Here is a 13,481-nt window from a genome sequence, read left to right as displayed (position 1 = left end):
GTTATCTTATGCAAGAATTATAGTTCTTTATATCCTTAATTATAGACATAAAGGCAGCTCAAAATGTAAATATGCTAATAGCATTTTGCAGTTATTGTTCCAAGCTATTTTCACATATTGGCTTTTATATCAAGATTAGTTCACATTTTCTAGCCCCACAATGTTAACCTGCAGCAAAGAGAACTCTTCAGAGTGACAGAAAATATTGCCTAAAAGACAGATTTTTCACATTAATTTAAGGATTTTTTTTTTACTCTAAAAATGAATACCTTAATATTTTCAATCAATTATGTATTCAGGTGCTTTAATTTTGTCCTAGTAAGGTAACAGCCATTACACTTTTGATTTTCTTTGCGTTCCTTAAGCCATTGAATGCAAGTAATCAGTTTCTATCCTGCATTAGAAAATGGCTGATCATGGAGTTGAGGTAAGCGTTTTATCAGTATTTCCCATTATATATATATTATTCATTATATATACACATTATTTATCACAACTTGAATGCAAAGAGCCATTTTAGGATGAAACCAGAGACAAGAGATCTCTGCATGAGAACGGTGGCTTCTTATCATCAACTTCTTTGTTTCTGAGGATAAGAAAAGAGGACTGATTTATAAGGGAAATAGTGAAATGATCACAATTTTCTTGAGTGGAATTTTGCAGCCTGACTCACTGTGTTGTTGTAGACCTGGGTAACTGCTGCCTGGGGGTGGGATGCCCTCTAGGCCTTTATGGGGCCACTCCTGGCAACATCTGCGTCCTCTACTAATGCTGCTATCAGAGATCTCTTGAACTTTGTGTGGAAAATTGAGGGAACTAATTTTAGTTATGCAAAAAACATAGGCTGGTTGACTGCTGAGCTTTACATCAGGAGAGCAGTGTGGTACTCCTCTTGTGCTAGTGTTGTGGCAGCTCATGGCCTACACCCACGCTAGTCACAATGCTGCAGTGCAAAGTCAGGGCCGTGATGTTAAGTCTGAAGGTGCTAAAATCATTGTACGTTTAATATCCTTGGGATGCACTTAAAAAACAAAACAAAAAAAAAAACACAAAACAAAACTCAAAATAATTTTGTTGGTCTCTGCTTGATCACTAAATGGGAGGAGGAGGAGGATACATTTTTATGGGAGTCTGTGCTATGTGTACCTTTCAGTCACAATAATATAAAAAGCAGTTCTTTTTTAAAGTAAACTGAGTTAGTTGTGAGAACACTGTCCTTGTGAGATGCTGAACAGAAGCTGAGCTGTATGGATAGAGCTGTGCCAGAGGCTGATTTTTGTTTGGTAGAAGTGGAGGTGTTAGAAAGGAACAGACGGCAATAAAAGCGCTGGTGATGTGGCTCTCAGAGAATTTTTGGATTGATTGCTCCCTGGAAAGAGGTTTGGGAATATAAGGAAAGACATTGCTACTGTATTTAAGCTTCAAGTGGAAGTGCCTGAAATAAATGTGTAGCTTCATTGTCATTTTCTCTTTTTAGCAGAAACGACGTGTACAACTGAGAACAAATAATGGAAGGCTTCATGAGTATAGAGATGACTAACCTAGCTCAAGAGCTGTAGGCTGTGCAAAGGAATTGGAGCAGTTCTTAGAAATTTTCCTCAAGTGACTGAGGGATAATAGAGGCTTTGTTGAGGCAACAACCCGAAAAAGTCTTACAAGACTGGGAAACCAGGCTTTCTGGTTGGTTGGAAAGATGGCAGAGGTGACCAGCAGCTTTCAGGAGCAGATTCCCTGCAAACCATGGGCGTTCTGGAAAGAAAAGACTAAGAGGGTTGGCAAATCACTTCCAGAAAAAAAAATTGCCTGCTTGTGTGTGGGATCAGAGAACATAGGTAAGTGTTTAATTTTTATGAGGCTTTTTCTGCATTGATATTATAGAAACCTGGAGTGGGAATGTTGGATTGTTCTTGCTAAAGCAGTGTGCAATGTCTCAGGAGGCTCAGGTGTTTCAGTTCCACATCCATTGCAATGGCAGTCTTGGATGAAAACAGGGTGGTCACTGGTGTTACAAGGTTTATCTGCTGCAAACATATTATGGGTCAGGAATTTTCTATGGGGGTAAAAGCCACCCTCTTAGGCACAGCACGTTTAATAAGAGCAAAAATGGGAGGGAAATAAAAGATTCCACTGGAATGGGCACAAGAGTTCTAGAAAATGGTATTTCTGAGGTATCAGTATAGTAAAGAAAGACTTGAAGGTTGCATTTGCATTGACAAGATGCCAAGTGCTAGAAACTCAGCTGGGTGTGAGCATGTCAATCCAAATTTCTAGGCTGCGTGGTACCTGGGGAGTGAGGAGCTTGGCACAGAGTGGGCATCTGCCTGGCAGCTGTGCACCACATTTCTCTCTTTCTCTCTTTCTTTTCTTGTTAAGGCAGCTGCAGAGAGGAAGTTGGGAGCGGCTTGCTATCAACTCTGTCATTTGCTTCCTGTGCTGGCAATTATTAAGATGATACAGGTTTTATTCAGACCAATTGTGAGGGATCAGACGAAAGCTTTTCAAAGCAAAGAAAGCAACAGTGATAACAGTGACAAAACCTTGAGAAAAGCTGTTCATCTACATATTGGTGATGAGAAAAAAAATTGCTATTGCAGGAAAAGTCATAAAGCAGAGTAGGTATGAAGATCAGTTCCCAGCCAGTCTAGACTGCCATCTCTCTGAGCTCCTGGCCAAAGCTGATGCCGTCGCTGGGCAGTGAGGACAGGTGCCTGTGGCTGGCACTGCTTCCCTGTGTCCTGTCCCCTGCAGCTTTGCAGGGGGAATCGTGTCACCTGTGTCTGCCGAGGAGCTCTCTGTAAGGTGGCTGGGGACAGCTGGAGGCAGAGGCAAAGCTTGGAAGTACCTGCAGTGTGCTGGTGGTTTTAAGGTCTCAGCTTTTAAACAGTAATGGAAGTTAGGTTACTTGATGTGTAACAGGGTTTGTAATACCCATGGGAGCATGGATACTGGCCCAGGAATATTTATTAAACAGCCCAAATATATTGGGAAACCCAAATAAACAAGAACCATGTCATCAGCTCCAAGCAGAGAGTCACTGTAAAAGGAAACCTGCTCAGTGATGCAGAAGGCTGCTTTGCAAGTTGGATGTTGGGAGTTCTCTCAGTCATTGGGACAATGACAAATCTAATAATCGAGATTTTTGCATAGCTATTAGTAATAGCTTTGTAAAAAAGGGAAATACATTTCTTACTCATGTAGTTTATAGAATTTTCCTATAAATTCATTGTTGAACTCAAATGAGTTGTGGATAATTGTTTAGTGGCAAAAAAGTTTTCTTGCCTTTAGGCAGAAAGTGAGATTTAAAGTCCTAAGAGGAAAGTAGCTGTTATGTTTCTTGTGGATCTGAAGTAGGAATGTGTTACAGCTCACAGAAAATTTCTTGCTAACAGCAAATCATTAAAAGTGGAACAACAAATGTTACTAAATTTCAGCTGCTGTGCTATAAACTACCACAGAGTATGCAAGTGTACCTAATTCCTGTTGCTCAGAATTTTGCAGGGACTTTTTAGGAGTAGTAACAAGGGGGGGGGGGGTTCATGTTTTTTTCTGGATAGAAATGAGGATTGCTTTTTTCTTGAGCCAGCAGCAAGAGATTACATATATGCCACTTAATTGCCACTTCATCATTTTCTAACAGTAAAACAAAACAAAAAGGTTTGGGATGGACTCTTGGAAGCACATCATGAGGGTGTAACACAATTTTTAACAAATCTGTAGGTCTCAATCATAAATTAAAAACAAAACAAACAAACAAAAAAGTCGTTTCTGAAGGATTCTGATTCTTTATCCTGAAGGGAAGGTTTGTTATTTCTTGTGTAACAGAGTTGGCTTTTTGCTGTCCAGCTGCAAGCAGAAGAGGAACCAGAGGCCTGGGAAAAGCTTAATTTCATGGCAAAACATAGCTTGTGGCAATCTCAAGTGCCAACTCTTAGGTTGTGCAAGGCTGTATTTGAAAGACTACTTCAAGGGTAAGGTTTTTTGTTTGTTTGTTTGTTTGTTTGTTTTGCCTATTAAAGCTAGGGAGATGCTGGGAACATGCTAAACCTTTGAACAAGAGCTAGTATGTGAACAAATAACCTGCAGTAAAGCTCAGGTTGTTGCTCAAGGTCGAACATGATGTGAGTCATTCCAAAATGCAGTAATTTACCTTTGGGTACAAAGTAAAAAGGTGAGCTTTCCACTGCAAAACTGAAACCTGTGGCTCCTTAGAAATAGGAAGCTTTAGCAGTACTGGAAACTTGTTGCACAGTGTGGTAAAACCCAGCCATGTGTGCTGTAACAGTGGTTAGCAGACCCAGCTGTAGCATTTTCATGCCTTTTGTGTCTGTTCTTTATGTGATACAATTTGTTTTGTGGTCTCCTTGGTATCGCATGTAGACAGGAGGGCAATGAGCAAGGCTTGCGTGGTGATTGCCTTGCAGCAGCAAAATCCTGTGGTGAAGTATCTTTTCCCTGGAGAACAATAGCTGGCAGTGGTGAAAGCAGTCCGTGGCACCTTCTGCCCGGAGAGTTTCCGAAGAAGAGGGAGGAGATTTGCACACAGACTGAAGGATGGAGAAGCCTTGTGATCTGAACTGAAGTCAGGGGGAAAAAAAAATGTGGCTAGCTCCTGAGAGTGAGAACAGCCTACGACAGCCTGTTGGGATGTAAAAGAGCCTGAACTCTGCTGGGACTGAACCCCAGCTGCTCCACAGATGCTGTCTGAAGGAGCACCAGACAGACGTGGTTTCAGCCTGGCTGCTCCAGGGATGGAGAAAGCTGCTCTGGCAGCCAGGGGCTGGAAGAGATGGGGTACTGAAATGCTTTCCATCTGTACAGAGGGGGCACAAGCTGTCCCCGGCAGTGGCTGTCCCTGGCCACCCAACAGGAACAGGGGTTAGGTGTGCATCAGAGCTGTCTTTAGGCTACATGAAAAGTGATTTTGGCAGTGTCTCTGGGAGCACCTGACCAACACCCACATAAGTGGGTCACCCACAGGTGATCTTACCCCATTAACTGTCCTGCCTATTGCAGGGGTCGTTTCTGAATGAGGGCAGTTCCAGCACTGACAGTAAGAGCCACCTTGCTGCTGCAAGGCCAGGAAGGCCTTCTGAGCTCCATGCTACGCAATGCAACCCTTCTGCATTTTTACCCCAAAATAGCTGTTTCCCTAGTATAAGAAAATGATCAAACATTAGGAGTGAACTACACAGCCAAATACAAACGGTATGGGACACCGACTGTCAATATGTGAGAAACCATATGCTGTCACTTATATAAACGGAACAATAATTGTTTGCTCCCCTTCAGAATGCAGTTTATGCAGTCTATGTAAAGGCAAATTATTTAGTACGGTGCAAGGAAAATTCTTTTTTTTTTTTTTTTTCCTATCTAAATGCAATTTAACATTATCTGATGAAACCATTAGAAGATACTGAGCCCAATATGAATCCCTTTGGTGGAATACATGATGTGGAGGAGTGGCTTATCTCACAAAAGCCTGCCTCCATTTTAGTGGTAATGGGTTTTTTATTATTTATTTATTTATTTATTTTGCTTTCTTAATAATAGAGAAAGAGAGAGGGGCAGATCTGCTGGAATACTCTCCTTATCATCTTTCTAGCCTATGCTCTTATGAAGAGGAGTAGCTGAGAGTTGAAAGGGGAAAAATCCTGACTATTGTGCTTTCCCTGAGATAAGGGATATTTTAGAGTCCCTTGTCTCATGCATGAAACCTGGTAAAAGGGAGTTATATTAACATATGGAAGAGTTTTGGGGAAAAACAGATCTTAGCCTCAGGAGTCCTCTTTTGACTCTTGGTTTGTCTGTGCGCTTTATGTGTCTTTGAAAATGGATACTGAAAGGGGGACTATGAGCCACACAGGCTCACGTTGCTGCAGTGACCTGAAGAGGTGAAAGCAGAAGTGAAAAGGTCTACTTTAAATGTTTAAAGAATTAATAATTGCTGAAAAGTGCAGGTTACTATAAGAACAAGCATCTTCTGTGCTGTGTTACAGACAGATCCAGCACTCACGGGAGACATTTGTGACAACAGTCTTTCAGTGGGTGACATTTATGTACATGATAAAGAGACAAGACCTCTTTATGTAAAATTTACAATGAGCTTTCTAATGTCATCGGTTTTCTTAGGCTTAAAAAATTCCTTGTCTAATAAAGTTAACTCCTTGCATGCAGTGATCAGCTTTGGGGGCCGAGGAGGGAAGCCCAGAGGTGCGTACAAGGCAGGGTGCTGCTGCCCTGGCTGCAGGCAGCCGCTGCCCTGGGCAGGTGGGAGCCGAAGTGGCGTTTGCAATGACTGCACCGTGTCCCTCCTGCTCCAGGGCAGCAGCCCCCCGGGCTGGCCAGTCCCCATGGCCGTGTGGTGCTGCCCTTAACCGAGCAGGCACAGAGCTGAAGTGTGAGCGTGGGGTTTGTTGCTGCGTCTCGTGTTTCCAGACAGTCATCTTCTGCGCAGGGAGCGTTCCTTGGTGCTGCACATGTCCTTATCCTGGCCTCTGCTGGGAGTGATGTTGGGTTGCCTGAGCTTGCCACTTGGTCTCCCAGCCTCTATAAACCCAGCTGTGGCCACGAACATCTCTGATCCCTCCTGTGAGCAGGTGGCTTCTACCTGATGGAGATCAAGAGGAAGCAGTGTGTACTGGCTGTAATTCAGCCAGGAATTTCCACTTGTGGGGAGCACCCTCATGAGAGATTTGTGGCATCAGTCACACACAATACTTTTAGGCTTTCAGGTTTACAATGTAGGAGTTGATAAGAACTTTTAGTAGAAGGCCATAAACATTGTGTCACTTGAAAGCAGCAAGTTTTTTTTTTTTTTTTTTTTTTTCTTGTCACTGGAAGCCTTTTATTAAACTAAATCCAGCAAGAACTAGAGATGACTAATCTGAATTAAATCTAGTAAGAGAAACTATATACTAGTGTTTTTGCTGTATAATGAATGGGCAAGACTTTGGATTCAGCCATCATCTTACATTATTTACGTCAAGAATAAATACTTGGTTTTAGGATACTGTAAGTGGCACCTGTGTGGGTGTTTGAAGGACAGATCCTGGAACGCTGTCTTTATAGGATGCACATTTTTATCCCACATTCTGCATGGAGAAGATGGCACATACGAGGAGGCTGCATTTTGCCCCATTTGCCCCACATAACCCTGCAGTGGTAAGCCCAGGGGAAGCTTTGTGGTGGGCAGTTATGCTCCCCCTGTTCTCCCAAAACATTGTCTTCTCACTGAGCTTACAACATCCCTGATTTAATCCAGAATAAACTGCACGTTGCTAAGAAGTGCACCATCCCATTCAGATACTGTCTTAGATCTGGCAGGCTGCAGCGCATCAGAGTATTTTGATAAGCATCGTGTCTCCTTGGAAACTACTACTTAGCCGTAACTTGACGCTCCGTTTGGAGTGTTATGATTAATTTAAGTCTTGCTTCTGCCAAGACACATGGTATGGGCCACCTCCCACAGAAATGAGTAGTCTTGTCGAGTTTATCAGGACAGCTCGCTTGTTTGAAAATGTCCCTGTGGGGTTTAGGAGTTCTTTGCCAGATCTCTTCAGGCTGTATTCTAAGCTCATTGGTTATAAATCTCCTCTGTTATCTTTAGGTGTACTTTTAGGAATCTGTTGTCTAATTTGATATTTTTAAAACATTTCCACAAAGTCTACCTCTACAGTTATGAATAAATATAAAGCTCCTTCTGAGGCCATTAAATAGTATTTTAATTAGGCTGGCAAAATTGCGTTCGGCTTGTCTTTAAAGTATTTAGCATCTTATTTCTATTAACAAAATGGTAATCAACATTAAATTCTAAAATGTAACCAAAGTAGGTCATATTTTTATTAACTGGAGATAGATAATGAATGTGCCCTATGTAAAGATTTGGATTAAATCTTTCGAGATGCTGAGGATAGTATTTTAATTAAAGTAATCCTTATTTGCATCTAACAAACACTATTGCTACTTAGGAATTTAAGACCTTAGTGATGCATATTAGTGCATTACCTCAACGAATCTAACAGAGATTTAATACTCATATTTGAAGTAGCAATCTGTCATAAATTAAGAGCATTTGCATAATAAATTTAAAGCATGCTATTCTTTGCAGAGTTTATGTAATTAAGGAACACATACAACATGGAATTTGAAAAATTTCGTGATGCTAGGAAAGTGTACTTTTTTGTTCAGTTAGTCCTCATAATATGATATGCATATCTATATAATGCATACAATAAATATTTTACGGTATCTTACAAAATAAAAACTGCTTGTACTATAGAAAAGTCCAGCTATTATCACAGTGTTAAGTCTGTGTACTAAGTTTCTCCCCTAACCCCCAGGTGTTTCAGGACATTTGGCAAAAAGACCAGGAGCAGGAGTCACTGTACTAGGCCTTCATACCTGTGGAGAAGTGGGACTGTGCAGTGTATCTCACTGAGCTCTAGAGAGAGGTTTCCAAATAATGTTGTAAGAACTTGATGGAAGAGTTACTAAATTGCATCATCAGATATCACAAGTCCTACGTCTGAAGTCTTGGGATACCGGCAAAAGGACTGTGCTTGATATGGTATATAGCCTAGTGACATGGACGTGTACACAGGGTGGTGCTCAGAGGATTTTAATGAGAATTACCTTAGAAATGTAAGTCATTTTCATGTATTAAATAACATAACCAGAGGCTCTTAAATTAAATAAATACCACACATACTTTACCCCTAAAGACCTCATCTTTCCTTTGGTTTCTAGGTTGCCTTGCCCAATTTTTGAGCCCACAGGAGTGACAACTGCAAAGAGAAGATGACAGACACCTTCCTGCCCACTGCTTTGCTCTCACTGCTTGCTGTGGCTCAGATGTGCTGTGACACCAGAGCTAGCTGGAGTTTGAACAAGAGTTTTTGTAGTACCCTTCACTGAGTTGTGAGAAATGCTAAGTTTTGAACTTGGCAAAAGCTTAGCCTGAGAAATACCAGGGGCCACTGGGATCCTGCCTGCCTTAGCACTTGTTCCCTGAGAGCAGCTGACTAGACGCAGCTGACAAGATGCTGCTATGAGGAGCGGGCAATGTCTGCAGTGAGGCCCTTCCCTGCTGCCTCCTTTTGGTGTGCACTTGCACTGTCTTCTCCTGAGGACACCGCATACATCGCTTGGGTGACATACAGGGACTTTCTGGTCGGGCTAGCTGAACGTCATCAGCAGTGCCCCACAGGGAGGGAAGGATCTGACTTCTTCCATGAAAAGCACTCACTGTGCCAGTGTTACTCTTATTGTACTAGATCTTCTTCCTTCCATTTCACATCGTGGGATGTACAGAAGACACTCATAGTAGCTTTGGGTGTGCTTTGTTGGGTTCGTGTATGGGTAGGGGTTTCCGTATCTCTTTTAATTCTGCTCTTTCCCTTGGGAAAAACTGTACCAATACTTAAACTTTAGTTTTTGTTTGCATGGGTTAACCCTGCTGCTCTACTGGGAACCGTGCTGCACAATTCTTTTCTCGTGGATATTTATGACCATCAGAAGCAGTATCTTTCTTGCTCACAAACAAAAAGCGAATCAATGGAAAGATCATAAAGACTTTCTTTATTTACTTCTTCCCAGAATAACTCCCAAACCATAAAACAACAGCGTCCTATAAATTATCATAAAAGAATGCTTCTATTAGGAGTTTCTTGTTATATGTAAAATAAAATTTAATATTTTATTTATGTCAAAGTGACTGAATATAACATTCTTGTAAGTAGATGATGATGAGAGTAGTCACAGATGAATCTCTCTTTAGGGATGAATGACATTGCTATACCATCTCAGTTTGATATCCCATTTGGTGAAATAAAAAGGGAAACCAGGTAACCAACAGGACAGTCTTATTCAGGCTGTTTACTAATTATTTATTACAAATGTCCTTTACATTGATAATTGAGATATAAAATTTATACTTATTTACACTGTTTACATTTGGTAGCATTAGTTGTCAAATTACAATCTTTCCTGTATTTGTTATACTGTGGATGCTGGCTGCAGCAATTCTGCCTTTCTGTTTATTTTAACATTCCTTGGACTGATGCTGAAAATTACATGTTATTTTTTCTTCCTTCATAAACCTGTGTCGCAGATGTAGAAAGACCTCAACTATTGAGATCAAAGGTTGGTAAACTTTGCTAGATAGCATAGCATAGAGTTCAGCTGTGATGAATAGTGCTGGGACTTGAAATAAGACTAGCAAGTCTAAGAGCATGAGTCACTGTACTAGGTCTTCGTGTCTGCAGAAAATTTGTGCGAACTGCTGGCTGAAAGCATTGACAATTTTCCATTAGTAATGAATTACAGTAGTAATTTCATTAATTTCTTCACCTCAGTCAGGATATGTTAGTGTAAGTTGCTTAACCAAGCATCAGAGGAGCCATTGCAGTTAACCTTTAGTCCTTCGCTGTGTAACCAGGACCAGTTAAGAAGTAAATTAGCGTAACATCCCTTTTAAAAAAATTGCTTTAGATAAGCAGCGGACATAATTTTTGCCTGTTTTTAATTTAATAGCAGGTTTATGGTTTTATGCAAAACCATTCACATTACATCTGACCCTCTGGGAGCTGGTTTTTTTCGTCTGTGTAATTTGGTGTCTTTAATAATCTGCTGTCTGTTAAATCCAACACAGGCTTGATTAATGAATTGTGATGAACCAATGCATTAATTTGCAGGTTCAGTCTAATACCCTAAAAGGCTACATCAGTGCTTCTATAGTTATTAATGCTAATAAACTTGAGAGAAAAAGCAAAGTGAGGAGGGGTAAGGGAAGGTAATATGTGACAAGTCTTGTCTTTATTCAAGCATGTGTCTGCAGCTACTTTTCTTTCAAGAGGACTGCAAAAGCCCTTTGCAACACAAAATATCAAATCAAGAACTGCTTAGTAGTGTTTAAAAATATTATAAAATTTCTGAAGCTATGTCTGTTCCATAGCCAAATCTTTTATTGACTACTTAAAGTCTTTATTCAATAGCTTTTCATGCTGTATTTTTAAACATTGTGTAACAGTTTTGAACTCATTTGTTGTTAAATCCATAGCTGAAACACAATCACGAATATAATTTTTTTCTAAAAAGTCACAGCAGAACCCTGCTAGATCATAGGTACATATGCACAAAGGTAGGCATATATATAAGAATGGTGGGTACTTGACATTGATAAATAAAATTTACTATGACAAGTAACTCATTCCTAAGACTTTCAAGGCTTTTGAGATGATCCTTTTTGAACTGGAAACTTTAAATAAATCTATGAGCAAAATTGTATATATAATACACATATTTCAAAACCTTAATGTGTCTGTTGCATGTAAGGATTCAAAAGAGTAGAGTGTATTTTGCAAAGTGGGTTTCAAAAGGTCTGGTACGTTGAGGAAAAGGAACTGTAATTGATTTATTTATTTTTTATTGAGAAAGTAGGGTTTAGGACTAGGATAGTAATATGGTATAAAGATTTTAGGTTGGTGTAAAAATGTATGAAATTTTGTCTTTGATGTTGAGCCTTTAGATCCTGAAAACATCTTAAAACAGCATAGAAGTTCAAAGAAAGGGTTTTGTGTCTTCTCTCCTTGGGTATTAGCTCACAATACTGGAGCTTTGGCTCCTTCAAATTACAATTCCAGCCTTGCCTTGTTCTGATAAATATAATCTAAGAATTATTATTTTAGACATTGATGTATCCATCTTTCTGTCTATTAAAATATAGCATGACGTTTAAAGCCCATTTTAGCAATCATGCCTCGGGCATTTTCTTTCTAGTGGGGCGCAGGAATTTTCACTTGTCCTTGAGATAAATGACACTGGTATGGAATTGGCATTTCTAAGTCTTGCTTCAGCATCTATGGCACCAAAGTATTGCTGGAAATCTTGGAACGATACAGAGAAATTGACACTGTTTAGGCTGAGCCAAATCTTTTCTCCCTATTGCTATTGCTTCTTACACTTCCTCACTGTTAGGGAGAGAATAATCTCTGCTACATCTCAGCTATTTTAATAGGATTCAGAACACATGATCACATTAGATACTGTACCTGAGGCAATCTGTGTTTAGACTGGTGATAATTACATGCAAAAGTCATTCAACAATGAGGCAATTAATGCTGATGAACTTTAATAAAGTCAGCTGTCAGCAATAGATATTGCTGGCAAGTTTCCTAATCCTATATTTATAATGCTTTGAAATTCCCTTATGTTCTACTCTATAATACATTTCTGTTTAATAGGATAAAAAAACAAGTAGTTTGCCACCAGAAAATATTGCCAGCAACATATTTATATATGACACAAATATGAACAAAGAGGTCAGAAGTCATTCTAGTTATCAGATTTAGTCCAGTGATTGGTGTTTACCAAAGAAGATGATAGACAGAACAAGACAAATCCTCTAACTCTCTCAGCAGAGGAGAGAAAAAGCATTAGATAAAGAAAGCAGGGCTTACACTTTGTTTCATTGTTGATTAACAAGCATTAAATTACGCTTAATGTCAGATGTAGACAGGTCATTGTAATGTGATGTCAGTGTAAATTAGAGGATCAAGAGAGTTATTGTCTGGGATTTACAAAATTCCTGAATCTGCACACTTTGCTACAGATACATACTTTTGTGAATTTCTTAATTATCTTTTTTATTTTATTATTATTTTATGGATTTCTTAATTATCGTAATTGGCTTTATAGCCACATTTCCTGGCATTATAAATGCAGCAAAATGCATTATAAAGCCATTATTCTTTAGAATAGAAAATGGATGTTGACTCCCAAGGTTCTTTGACTTTCCATAGGAAACTATGAAGTCTCAGTATTTGGCAAGGGGTGATGTGATGGGGAGGAATAAAGTATCCTCCTTTTTTAAACTTTGTTGAACATTACAAAGGCTGCGCAGATCTGTGGACATTTCCTTTAGATCAATTGCTGTCACTCTGTGGACTGCAGCTTAGGAACCACTGCTCTAACACAAGGAATCTGAAAAATACAAAACAAAATTAATACAGGACATAAAGTGATAGCTCAGGAAAGAGTACATATAATTATGTGAAATGATATATCAACACTGTTCAATGTGGGAATAGTTTTAAAGTGGCAGAAATAACATTTGTCTTATTGCTAATCAATTATAATACATACAAATTATGTATCTTTATAGAGGTGTTACATGTTAGCTTTAGGGCAGAAGCTTGCCCTGGATCCCCTGGAAGAGCTGTGCCAGCAGGAGCACCAGACACTGCCAGTTTGGAGAAGGACTCCTCTCATCAGATGCTTTTCCGTTTATTTAAGAATGCAATGAGAAGCACCAGTGAAGTATTTTTTCTGCTGTGTGTGTTTTCTTATTTAATACAAAGGCTTTATCTTTAAGGCCAGAGATGTCCAGAGGGAATATCCCAGTAAATTTATATTTTCTTCTTTTCCCTGTTGGCTGTGGTTAGATCCCTTTCCTGGGTGCATTGGTTGTCAAAGACTACGTGACT

The sequence above is a fragment of the Aythya fuligula genome, chromosome 8 (genome assembly GCF_009819795.1).
Source record: "Aythya fuligula isolate bAytFul2 chromosome 8, bAytFul2.pri, whole genome shotgun sequence".
NCBI classification, from domain to species: Eukaryota; Metazoa; Chordata; class Aves; order Anseriformes; family Anatidae; genus Aythya; species Aythya fuligula.
This window is presented reverse-complemented; position numbering follows the sequence as displayed.